Here is a 12,333-nt window from a genome sequence, read left to right as displayed (position 1 = left end):
GATAGTACGTAAACGGATCAAGTATTTAATGGCATTAAATACTCCATCTACGAATATTCGGAATCGACGGATCTTGGTTTCAGTGGGAGCTGCGATCGTCATAAGCAAGAAATGAATACTCCGGAAACGATGATATTGCCGGAAACGGAAATATGGATCGTATCGGAAATATGAATATTATCCAAGTCGTAGATGTTGCCGGAAACGGAAACATGGTACCTATCGGAAAATATTAATGGAAACGGAACTATTGTCGGAAACGGAAATATTGTCAGAATCGGAAATATTATCGGCATCGGAAAATAATTCCCGAAACGGAAATATTAAATATTTGTTCGAAACGGAAATTAATTCCGGAATCGAAAATATTAAATATTGGTCGTATCGGAAATGAATTCCAGAACCGGGAATTTAATCGGAAGCGCATCGTACGAATTAGCATCGGACGAGTCTTGCCAGACGAAGGCCCAGCACGAAGCCAGGCCCGCGCTCAGTAAGCCAAGCGCCCAACACAAAGACCACAGCCTCGCCAGGCCCATCGCAAGGCCAGGCCCAGCAAGGCCGTAGGCGCGCGCGCGCTGGAGCGTGTGCTCGTGGGCTGCGAGGCAGCGCCCACTCGTGTGGGCCGCAAGGCCTGCGCGGGTGCGTGCGTCCCTCGTGGTCGTGCGACACTCGTGTTCGTAACGAATCCTAATCCTATCGGAATTCGTGCAATGATTAAATCCTAATAGATTAAATTTATTAATTAGAGTTCAAATAGGATGCTAATTAATAAATCCATATCCTAGTAGGATTATAATTCCTTTCCATAAAATCTATAAATATAGGCCTAGGGTCACATATTTAACAGACGATTATTGAAGTATTCAAGGTAAGATTTTTAAGCAAAAATCAGCCAAACACTTGCACCCAAATAGCCGAAAATCTAAGGAACCTTAAGGGCGATTCTAGTTGGTCAAGCGTAAGGCGGATCCGGACGTGCTATGGACTATCTACGGAGGGACGAAACTTGGAGTCTTAAAGACTTGTTCTTGTTCGGTTCGGGCGTAGCTAGGGAGGGCACGCTACAAAGTGTATGCATCTGAATTATGCTAAATGATTATGTGTTGATAATATGTTCCCTGGCTTTATGGTTTTTCCGCATGATTTATGTTTATTCATATGTATCATAACCCAACATCTATCGTCCCCTAAAGTAGTTCGGTCGCGGTCTCGGGAAGGAAATAGTCAAATTCGGGAAGTAAGAAAGTCAATGCCAAGGATCCATGCCACTCAATATATGAATGTGTTTGGGCTATTTTTGAACATGAACCTCACATGGGAGAAAATACCACTCTCTCCGGTTTCAAGTCACTAGAGAGATCGACACCATCTTACCACAAGCCAAGGGTTCAAAACGCATGCTACCCAAAGTTCTAACCAACTTCCTTGACACCAAATCCTAGATTCTACCCAAGACATTAAAAACCGTGTAAACATCTACCAATTGAGAATAAAAGCATTCTAGTCTACAAGTTCCAATTTTATTTTCTCAAATAAAGAATAATGGCTAAAAATCTAGAAAAGCTTGCCTTGACGAAGATCGAAAAGGAAAAAGAAAGAAAGAGAAACTGCAAAGAAAATAAGGAAAAAGAAAAGAAATGAAAAAGAAAATGAAAATAAAGAAAATATTCACAAAATCAATGAAACTAATCAAGAAGTATGCACAAAATCAAAATATTCACAAAATCAAGCAATCCATCACACGGAGATCAAAGTAGCAAACAATAGAATCTCCCCCCAAGCTCGAATTGGGGCATGTCCTCAAGGCCTAAAACGAAACTAGGAGGGGCACAGCTACCCATCCAACCAATGCCCGGCAATAAAGATGCCCAACCCAAAGAATGCATGTGAGTTAGAAGGATATTACCGGTGATGACGTGGGAGCAAGTCCCGCAAAGAACCGTAATAACGAACGAACTCACCAATAAAAATAGCCGGACATGGCAAAGATGGATGCAAAGATTTCCACATCAAGAAAGCTTGAGGCACAAAAACTTCAAAAATCAAGAAAAGTTAGTATACATGGGCCAAGTGGCCAACACCCACGGGTTGCCTCCCGAGAAGCGCTCGTTTAACGTCATTAGCTTGACGCCTCTTACCTCTAGTAAGTACCCCGACAACGATCGCAATAGTTTGTCATATGCAATGGCAAACATATCCAATAGTAACAAGTAGGCAAGAGTCAAAAGAGATGCAAGCACAAAGTAAAATGCAACTCTATGCCTACAAGGGGTAGGGAACCAAAAATAAGAAAAATCAAAAGGAAAAACAAAAGAAATACTCCCTTCTTCATGCTCCTTTGGGTAAGGAGAATCATTAGGATCAATAGAGGAAAAAGAATCCTCAAGCGTTGGGAGTTTTGAAAAAAAGGGAAAAGAAATGGGAAATGAAGGATAAATGTTTAGTTTTCTCTTTCGGAATGGGGAATGAGGGAAGTGAGTGGGAACAAAAGATTCACAAACAACTTCACTCACATCACATAAATCACAAGAAATCTCAACATAAGATCCTTCATTCACTTTAAAATCTTTTTGGTTTGCACATTCACTCTTTTCCTGAATTTGAATCGACTTAAGCACTTCAAGGCAAAATGGAACAAATAGATTTTCATCACCATCATCGAGGAATTCACTCAAAGAGGAACGAGTAGGAACAAACTCTCCAATACTCAACTCCTCAATGTCATGCATCATAGGTGGCAATGTAGCCTCAAACTCATCTCTTCTCCATGAAACTTCCTTAATAGATTCTTGCAATAGGTTAGAAAGTCCCAAAAAGCCTTTTACAACTCGTTGGGACATGTCCTCAAATAAATTCAAACTAGAATCTATTCTTTGCTCTTCTTGAATTTCAAGATACTTCATGAAAAGTAGCATCTCATGCCATGGTTGGGTAGATTCAACTTTCAAAGAGCTTAAGAATTTATCATGGAAATAGAGAAGATCATCAAGCGAAATCGATTCGTCATCTTGAGAAACAAAAGAATTTGCCATTTTTTCGGTTTTCAAAGAAAAAGAAAATGAAAAATGAACTAGACTAGCGAACTAGAATGAAGAATCAAACAATGATGTCATTCCCCGGCAACGGCGCCATTTTGATAGGATGTTTTTCCGTCGTTGAATAGAAAACAACCTAATCAAACAAAATTTATAAAACACCTAAACTACCAGCTATATTGACTATAGCGGCAAGCATAGGGATCGTCCCATAGGAATGGATATGTTTGAATCATCAATCTATGCGTTCACAAGCTAGTTCTGATGGAATTTGAGTTTTGAATTCTAATCTAATGAAAGCTAGAAATGCAAACAAATAAAGAAACTCCAGATATTTCGGGAATCGGCTATGGAAATCGAATCAAAGGAAGCACAAGGTCAAGACATTCATGAATATGCAACGACATAGCAAATAGGGAATGAAAACTAATGACGAACCCGCCACCTCTCGCATAGGGAACGCTAAGCGTATAACCCACGGAAGAGCTTTCGCCTAATCCTAGATTAAACTAACTAGCATATAATAGGAACTATCGTTCACTTGCACAAATTAGGCTCACAATGTCTTTCCAAACCTAATCATACATTCCAATCTAATGAAATCGAATAGCATTAGCGACTACTAAATCACATCACATTTAATCACAAGATCAATCATGAATTTCCCAAAAGCTTCTCCAAATTCAATCCCAAAGCTTCATCCCTAACCTCTATACTAAACTACTCAATTAGCATGATTAACATCAACATTAAACTAACATTAATCCTAATCATGAATCTAATTGCAACAATGAAGCTAATTGAAACAATAAAATTCAGAAAATTCAAACCACCAAAATTGGGGGAAAAAATCAAGCAAATTCAAAATATCAAACTAATTCTAGAATTCAAGCATAAAATCTAAGCAAGAACGAAATTAACAACTCAACTAAAGAATTGAAGAACAAAATCAAAAGAAGAATTAGAATTATAACTTGAAATGAAGAAATTGCATCAAACTTTGAAGAACAAAATGAAGAACAAAACTCAAATCTAAGAGAAAAAGAAATCTGATAATGATGATTAAATTCACTAAGAATTGAAGAATTTGAAGCAATGAATCCTAATCCTAATCTCTAATCTAAGCCCTAAACTATTTCTAGAGAGAGAATTCTAAGCTAGCCTAAAATCTGAAAATTAGAAATTACGTAAATGAAAGCCTGATTACAATGCTGCGATTTTCGGGCTTTATAGTAGCAGCACCGCAGCCTCATTCTGTCGCACAAGAGGTCTTGTGTGGGCGCACAGATTCTGTGCGGTCGAACAAGATTCATCATTCGGTCGTACAACAATTCTAGGAGCTTCTGCCTGAGATTTCCAGTTTGTTCGACAACACAGGTTAAGCAATTCGGTCATACATGAAGCATTCGACCGCACACAATTGCACTCGATCGTACAGAGTGCCGTTCTGATTGCGCTGCACTGCTGCGCCATTCTGCTCGTGTTGCTGCGATGATCTGCTGCGAGCTGTAGCTGCTGTGGCTATGCTGTGACTATGCTATGATAGCGTGTTGTCAAGACTCTCAAGGTGAGTACAAAGCTAGCTGCAAGCACGACTTTGGCTGCTGCCAAAACAAGTGAACAAAGCTGCTCGTGTAGCTGCTGTGCTTGTTCGATTGCTACTGTGGAGCGAGCTGCTGTGGCTCGAGTGTCGCTGGGTTATGGCTTGAAATGATGCCACAAGGCTGCTGTTTCTATCGTCGCTGCACAAAGAGTATCGTCGCTGCACTCAATCAAACAACGAATAGCCAAGTTATTCAAATCACCTAGCACACTTATTAAATCGCGTAGCATTTATTAATTCGTATCGCATGTTTGCAAATCGTAAAATCATATTAAATCATCGTCAAGCATAATGGCACAATATTAAACGCGTTAATACTCAAAACGACCCTTGCGCAAAGAGAATGTGCACAAAAGGCAAATTTAGAGCAAAAACGACTAAAATATACGCAAGACGAGAAAATATTACGATTAATGCAAAAATGCGATAAACGAACTAAAAACAATATAACTAAGAGAAAATAATAATTAAATTCTAATAAAATGAACTAAAATCCTAAGATAAGAGCGACATAAATGTCGCTCATCAAGGCCGCAGTTTTCTACCTGCTCTTTTAAGTCAGACGTCTTGTTCCATTATAGAGGAGGTTATGGCTCAAACAAAACAAAATTCCAAATTAGATGCTTGGGGGACTCATAGTGAGGTTCATCCAGCCTTTTCAAATCTTCCTCGCTCTTTGGAGAGGAGAGAAACTGAATCTTCTTAGGGTCAAGAAAGAGAGAGAGTGGAAGGACGCCCGTCCTCAAGGAAGATGAAAGTGTATGGAACGTGGCACTCTATTTCCGAGAGAGGATTTCAAGGATGACTCACCTAGCTCTTGGATAGGGAGGTAGATAGACGACCTCCTCCCATGATTCTTGGGAGAAGAGACTCAGATCTTCTGCTGTCTGAAATCTTTCCTAGCGGGAAATGTCTTCGGTATTTGGCCGAGCAGTGATGCGATTTTTCACAATTCCTATGCTTACTGCACGGCTTCATCTTCAAGTGTCCTGGCGAGGTTGCAATTTATACTATGCTAGGACTTAGGTTTCCCCTTCATTTCTTCTTCCTTGACGTTTTATGGGGATACGACATTGGTCTGGCCCAATTAACACCTAATTCTTGGACCAACATTTTGGTTTTTCCGCATGATTTATGTTTATTCATATGTATCATAACCTAACACTATATTTACTATAGCGGCAAGTATAGGGATCGTCCCATAGGAATGGATATGCTTGGCTCTTCAATCTATGCGTTCACAAGGTAGTTCGAATGGAATTTGAGTTTTTGAACTAATCTAATGAAAGCTAGAAATGCAAACAAATAAAGAAACTCTAGAGGATTCAGGAATCGGCTATGGAAATCGAATCAAAGGAAGCACAAGGTCCAAACAATCATGAATATGCAAAGACATAGCAAGTAGGGGAATGAAAACTAATGACGAACCCGCCACCTCTCGGATAGGGAACGCTAAGCGTCCAATCCACGGAAGAGCTTTCGCCTAATCCTAGATTAAACTAACTAGCATATAATAGGAACTATCATTCACTGGCACAATTAGGCTCACAATGTCTTGCCAAACCTAATCATACATTCCAATCTAATCCAATCGAATAGCATTCGCGACTACTACTCAACTAGTCATGGAAATCCTATCATTAATCACATTTAATCACAACATCAATCAGGAATTTCCCAAACCTCTCCAAATTCAATCCCAAAGCTTCATCCATAACCTCTAGACTAAACTACTCAATTAGCATGATTAACATCAACATTAAACTAACATTAATCCTAATCATTAATCTAATTGCAACAATGAAGCTAATTGAAACAATAAGATTCAGAAAATTCAAACTACAAAAATTGAGGAAAAATCAAGAACATTCAAAGCATGAAACTAATTCTAGAAATCAACGCATAAACGAAATTAATGAAGCAATTAAAGAATTAAATAACAAAACAAAAGAAGAATTAGAATTATACCTTGAAATGAAGAAATTGCATCAAACTTGAAGCACAAAAATGAAGAACAAAACTCAAAGCAAAAGGAAGGAAATCTGGAAATTAGATGATTGAATTGAATTTAGAATCAAGAATTTGAGGCTAAGAATCCTTAATCCTAATCTCTAATCTAATCCCTAAACTAATTCTAGAGAGAGAAAATTACGTAATGAAAAGCCTAATTAACAAAATGAAATCCTAACTAAGCCTAGATGAAACAATGCTACGAAATTCTATTTATACAATCCCCTAAAAGATGAGAAGTTTAAACTCGAAGTCGAATCCCGCGCAGCTATGCGAACGAGCTTACCCAGCTGCGATCGCATCGGTGTGATCGAGCTGTGCAATTGTGCGAACGGGCTCTGCGACGATTCACTTTCTTCACACTGTGCGAACGGGCCCTGCACCCGTGCGATCGCACAGGTTAAACTTAGCCAAATCTCCAATGTAGCTTGTGTGCTCGCACAGGAATTCCGTGCGAGCCCACCAGAATTCTGTGCGAGCGGGCTGCTTGTGGTGCGGTCGCACTAAATCCCTAAGATTTCCTGCATCGATTTTCTATTTTTGTGCGAACGGGTTCCTATGCTTGTGCGATCGCACAAGCCTGCTTGGCTTGAAGTCAATTTTCCTGACCTGTGCGAACAAATCTCCGACTTTTTCCATCTTTTTGCAACATTTATCCTGAAAAGTTCATAAATGGAATAAGGGGATAATATTGCAACAAAACTATACGAAACTATCGAAAATCATAATAAAATGAACTAAAATCCTAGGCTTAGAGCGACATAAATGCCGCTCATCAAACTCCCCCAAGCTAACCCTTTGCTTGTCCTCAAGCAAAGCTAGAATGAGAAACGGGGAGGAGAATGAGCTTATTTATTAAAAATCAAAATTACGAAAATAAGATCTACAAGAATGCACACTAACTCACTTTCGTAGGAATCACGGTTGCATTTAAGCTCATGCAACAACCTCTTTGAACCCCACAATCGCTCATGAGGGCGAGTGGGATCTCGCAAGGGTTTCCAAAGAGAAACACCCATAACTCTTCCAAAAATTTGAATCAAGGAAAGAACTAAAAATGAAAAACAAACAAGAAAAAGAAAAGAAAAGAAAAGATAAAGAAAGAAAAGAAAAAGAAAGAAAAGAAAAAGAAAAAGAAAGAAAGGAAAAGAAAATAGAAAAGAAAGAAAATGAAATATGAAAAAAAAATGAAACTACGAAACTCAAGAAATGGGCCTTTATTATGGAACAAGTGTGAGAGAATGCTAACATTACTAACCAAATAAACAAATTCACGCTAACCAATGTCCTAAGTCGAGTGAAAAATTCAAGTGCCAAGCAAAGAGAACTAAGGGAAAACACTAGTCAATTCCCCTACAACCGAGCATACCACGTCAAATCTCTAGATCCTATACACCCTTGAGAATAGCGTCTCGAGACACCGCGAAGGCCTTATTTTTTTCTATTTTTGGCTTTTTCAAAACCTTTGCTTTTGCTTATTTATTCACTATATACAACATACTTCCCAAACTTTGCCATTCATACCTATAACAATCATTCCTCAACATTGCATAATCAATCCAAAACCAACAAGCATCATAACTCTAAGCTTCACTGTCACTTCTAAGGGTGAAAACAAAACAAAGGCTATTAGGCTTGTAATGTGCTCATAAGAAATAAAGGGTCAAGGCTCAAATGGCTAGCAATGGGGCAAATGCAAACAAAAACATATGAGAAAAATAGAAAATAAAGTCCTAAACTAAAAAGAAAAATAGTCACCGAAAGAAATGCCTCTATCGTCCCCTAAAGTAGTTCGGTCGCGGTCTCGGGAAGGAAATGGTCAAACTCGGGAGACAAGAAAGTCAATGCTAAGGATCCATGCCACTCAAATGAATATATATGTGTTTGGGCTTATTTTTGAACATGAATCTCACAAGGGAGCAAATACCATTCTCTCCGGCTTCAAATCACTAGAGAATTCGACACCATCTTACCACAAGCCAAGAGCTCATGACGCATGCTACCCATAGTTCAACCAACTTTCTTGACACCAAATCCTAGACTCGACCCAAGACATTAAGAACCGTGTAAAAATCTACTACCTAGGAATAAAAGCATTCTAATTTACAAGTTCCAATTTTATATGCCCCAATCAAGAATATTGCCTAAGAAAACCTAGAAAAACTTGCCTTGACGAAAAGGAAATCAAAACAAAAAGAAAAGAAAGAAAAATAAGAAAAAACACACCAAAAAGGAAACTAAAAGAAACAAACAAAAAGAAAAAGAAGAGAAACTAAAAATCAAGCGAAATCAAACTAAAAACAAAGAAACAAGCACGTAATGGTATGATTTCATAGCAATGAGCATCAACAAGTAGGCATCCACAAACAAAACTCCCCCCAAGCTAGAATTAGGCCATGTCCTCAAGGCCTAAAACTAAACAAGGAGGGGCACAACTACCCATCCAACCAAATGCCCCAACATGATGTATGCCCGTCCCCTATAGAATGCAATAGAGTTAGAAGGATGTTACTGGAATTATCGTGGGAGCAAGTCCCGCAAAGAACCGTTAAAACCCGAACAAACTCGCCAAAATATAGACGGGCAAGGCAAATGGTGGAAAGTATGAACCCTCCGCAATGAAATACACCACAAATATGCGCAAATTGAACAATAGTTACGAAACGAAAGCAAATGAAATCGAAGGGTTAGACAACCGGGTTGCCTCCCGGGTAGCGCTCGTTTAACGTCATTAGCTTGAGAAATCCCCCCCAAAACTCATGGGGGGTCAAATGCAACTAACTTGGGGTCATCATTAGTCAAAAAATTTCTTTTTACCCCCATGGGTACAAACAATGTACCGACATCACCATTCATAAGGTGCCAACCAAACAATCCGCCACCAAGCTTCTCATTGGCTTTCTTGGGCTTCTTAGCCTTCTTGGTTTCTTTGCCTTGTTTGCTGATTCATGAATCATCTTGGAGGTTGTAGCCCCAACATCACCATCAACATGAATCCCAAACATATCGGGGATGGTTATAATCATCAAACGTATCATCAAGCACCCTTGGAATTACATGGACTTCCTTGTCATCGGGAGAGGACCTAGAAGGCTCATTATCACACTTAGAAACACGAAAGTTGTTAGAAGGGTTAGCATGTGAGCAATAGCTCTCAATACAAGCAATAGTTTCTACCTTCATACAAGTTTTCATCTTTGCAAAACACCCTTCACCAAGGGGAAGCTTGAAGCTAGCTTTTGAATCTCCCGCTTTCAAGGTGATTAGTCCTCCTTGCACATCAATAAGAGCACCCGCGGTGGCCAAAAATGGCCTCCCCAATATGATGGGAGTATGGGCATCCTCATCGATGTCCAAGACAACCAATTCAACAAGGAAAGTAAGCTTGCCAACCACGAGGGGAACATCCTCAATCCTACCCAATGGTAACATAACCGATCGATCGGCTAGTTGCAATGACATAGCGGTAGGAGAGAGATCACCTAGATTGAGCTTCGCATAGATCTTATATGGCAAGATGCTCACACTTGCCCCCAAATCACAAAGAGCATTCTCGAATTTGAGGTTTTGAATGCTACAAGGGATAGAAAAACTCCCGGGATCATTGAGTTTTGGGGGAAATGAGTGCTGAATTAGAGCGCTACAACTCTCCGTGAGTTGCACGGTCTCTTTCGGTTCACAACCTCTCTTGCCACGAAGAACATCTCTCATGAATCTAGAATAGTGGGGCATTTGTTTGAGTGCCTCGGTGAGAGATAATGTGACATGCAACTTGCTAATCACATCAAGAAACTTAGAAAACTGATCATCCAATTTTTTGACTAAAAATCTCTGAGGATAGGGGAGTTTAGGAGTGGGGAGAGGTAGAAGAGTTGCCTCTTTTGGTATAGGGGTATCACCCACATTATCGATGGGAGGCTCCTCTTCTACCACATCATTGTCGCTAGACTCAACGACTCCCTCTTGATCCTTCCCATTGTACTTAGAAACCTCATTAGCTCTAGGAACATCATCTAAAGTCTTCCAACTCCTTGTCGTGATTGCATACATTTGCTTAGGAGGTTGACCTTGGGGTGGGAGACTAGTATGCACTTGTTGTTCCTTTAAGGTATTAGCGAGTTGAGCTAATTGGGTCTCAATAATTCTCATATGAGTATTGGATTGCTTGAATCCATCCTCAAACTCAACGTTCTTCTTGGCTTGCGCCCCCACGAACGACCCCATGAGAGTCTCAAGATTTGACTTGAGAGGCAGGAGTGGTGGAGGTGCAACGCCATAACCACTAAGGTTTGCTTGATATTGGTTGCCAAAGGTCCTCGGTCCATTGAATCCGGGAGGTGGCATATGAGATGCACCATAAGGAACTCCCGAGTTCAAAGGATAACCCCCACTTGAGGCACCCCTAAATTGCCCATAAGAGTAGTTATAACCCCCTCCACCTTGATGGTTGGGATTATAACCCCCTTGGTTGTATTGGACTTGATTGCCAAAACCTTGAGATTGACCATAGGGCACTTGGCTTTGATAGCCTTGTGCTCTATAGCCACCTCGGCCTTGGTTATCATACCCACTTCCTTGGCCATAGCCTTGCTGGGGACTATACATGGAGGGCCCTCTAGGTTGCCTAGCAAAATTAGGATTGTTAGGGTCATCATTCCTAGACCTCTCATTGATGGAATTAGCATACTCTACATTAAACTCTCCTTCATACGAAGGGCCATAATCCACAAATGACAAGTTATGAACTAAGGGGCATGCATCGGGGGAATGACTATGGTCTTGGCAATTTTCACAAAAGAATGTGCCCGGAGGCATTGAGCCTTAAGAACTAACCTTGCCCTTCCCCTTATTGAGAAGAGTGGCCGAGGGAGGAGGGATTGTAGACGGTGATGGCGGTTGGCTTGGTGTGTTTTCGAGCCTCTCCAATCGTGAGCTAAGATTCTCTATCATTCATGCTTGCTCTATGGCGTACACCGAACCCTTACCATCTTCACTCCTACCTTTCCCATCGTAACTCCTACCTTTCCCATCGTAACTCCTTGCACCTACATGCCAAGATTGGTAGTTTTGAACTACATCCTCGATTATCTCCTCAATTTGATGTTCAGTTTTGTTCATAATTGGGCCTCCCGCGCCCGCATCAAGACTTGTTTTCGAGCTTGGACTCAATCCTAAGTAAAAGGTTTGTAGCAACAACCACTTGGGAATTCCATGATGGGGGCACTCCCTTTGGTACTCCTTAAATCGGTCCCAAGCCTCGAAAAGCGACTCATCACGCCCTTGCTCAAATGATTAAATCTTGTGGCGAAATTCCGCCGTCTTCCCATGAGAATAGAATTTTTTCAAGTAAGCACTAGTCACTTCGTTCCATGTGCGAAGTGAGTTGGGCTTGACCTCCTTGTCAAGCCAATCACTAGCACGCCCAAGCAAAGAGAAGTGGAACAAAGTCAACCTCACATTATCCGAGGTTACAACGTTGTGTTTTATTGTGTCACAATAGTGCTCAAACTGCTTAAGATGCTCGTGAGGCGACTCATTGCTTTTCCCGCAAAAGGGATGACTTTGCACCAAGTTGATCAAGGCGGGCTTGATCTCAAATTATTAGCACATGTAGTTGGTGCTTGAATCCCACACGTAGCCTCAAATGCTCCAAGTATTCCCAAGTTCTTAACCGGAAGAGCC

General features: G+C 40.5%; 1 non-coding gene across 1 annotated transcript; it reads left to right on the top strand.

The window, feature by feature from the left end:
- Positions 1-11,857: 11,857 nt before the first annotated feature.
- Positions 11,858-11,963, top strand: LOC130466612 (small nucleolar RNA R71). The gene has a single exon (XR_008926792.1). It is a non-coding gene; the product is annotated as a small nucleolar RNA R71 (small nucleolar RNA).
- Positions 11,964-12,333: the final 370 nt, after the last annotated feature.

This window comes from Spinacia oleracea, chromosome 1 (assembly GCF_020520425.1).
Source record: "Spinacia oleracea cultivar Varoflay chromosome 1, BTI_SOV_V1, whole genome shotgun sequence".
In the NCBI taxonomy this organism is placed as follows: domain Eukaryota; kingdom Viridiplantae; phylum Streptophyta; class Magnoliopsida; order Caryophyllales; family Amaranthaceae; genus Spinacia; species Spinacia oleracea.
The sequence above is the reverse complement of the archived record's forward strand: the minus strand, read 5'-3'. Positions and strand labels throughout refer to the sequence as shown.